A 1,412-nucleotide genomic window follows, 5' to 3' on the forward strand; every position below is an offset into this window, starting at 1 on the left:
TATATATATATATATATATATATACACATCATAGTGCGGTAAATGATAGAGTTTCACGCCGTAAGCTAACATATACCGACAGAGTAGTAGTGAGTCATGCTGAAGCAAGCCAGACAGTCATAGCACGTGGTGTTTTTAACAGTCTCGGCGGCGACTTTCGCAGACGTTCGTAAAGCCTAGGACACACTAGCGATTCTGTACGCTGCACGGCAGCGTATATTTTCGCTCACGATTTTAGAACGTCGTACGAGTTGCGCGTACAGCTGGACACACACTGCGATTTTGTACGCTGGCCGTGCAAGTTAGCGCGCAAGCATTAACGCTCAGAGATCCAACGGCGCTTTTCAGACACATTAGCCTTTCTCTAAATTATAGCTTCTTAAAGTTGTTTGTGTTTTTCGGTGTTGTAAATAATCGCTCCCCTTGTAAAACAGTATCAGTTGATCTAAAGCCTTCGCCATTACATTAGTTGTAACCGCATTGGTAGTTAAATGCGTACGTACACGTGTAGGCCTACATGATGCGAAATATTATTCCGTATACTGATTAGATATTATCAGGAGTAGATAATAGGGATATTATGCAGTAGTAAACATTTGTTATAGCCTTCTTTGTGTTTCATCGACTACAAAAAAAACACTGAAACATTTATTCAATAAGAGCCGTGAACAGGAATGAGAGAAATGGAATGATATACGAAACCTCGACATCAACAAAACGCACCTAAAAGAACAACTTATAGAACGACTGGCTGGTTCACAATTAGGCAGATAGCAATACAGAGATCCATTCAGTTCCTCGCCTTTTTAACATCTATGCTGAACTAAATAATAACGAGAAATTCGCCTGAAGGAGTTGAAGGCAACGTAAAAATAAGAGGCCTAAAAAAAGCCTTAAAACTAATCGCCGTTATGCAGATAATATTATAGTATTGATCCCATTATAACAGTGTTTTTTTCGTGACTCACGTTTTACATGCATTGTCCATTCTGATAAAGCACTTGCGAGCGAACGAGGAAGAGTCGGAGGTAGAGAAGCTGAGAGGGAAAGAGAGAGAGTATGACGTAATCAGGCCTCGCCCCGTCAGCGCGTGATGGCCACAGTGCTCGCTCGCAGCTTCGTGCTGATGGTAAGCCGAAACGAGCACGCACGCACGCACGCACGCACGCACGCACGCACAAGCGCACGCACAAGCGCACGCACCGCTCTATTTAGACCACACCCTATACACACATACACACATGTGTGCGCGCACGCGCACATACCACTCTATTTAGGCCCCCACCCCATACACACATACACACATGTGCACGCGCACGCGCACGCGCACGCACACGCACGGACATGCAGGGGATTAATTGCCATATCTGTACCGTATCTCGCTGCTTTATGTCAAAATGGACACGCAGGCG

General features: G+C 44.8%; 1 protein-coding gene across 1 annotated transcript in view; it reads right to left on the minus strand.

Annotated features, from left to right (window-relative positions):
• Positions 1 to 1,412, minus strand: part of LOC106807304 (receptor-type guanylate cyclase gcy-18-like) — a 19,731-nt gene that overhangs the window by 17,130 nt on the left and 1,189 nt on the right. The gene's annotated exons all lie outside the window — the stretch shown is intronic.

The sequence above is a fragment of the Priapulus caudatus genome, unplaced genomic scaffold (genome assembly GCF_000485595.1).
Source record: "Priapulus caudatus unplaced genomic scaffold, Priapulus_caudatus-5.0.1 Scaffold207, whole genome shotgun sequence".
NCBI lineage: Eukaryota > Metazoa > Priapulida > Priapulimorpha > Priapulimorphida > Priapulidae > Priapulus > Priapulus caudatus.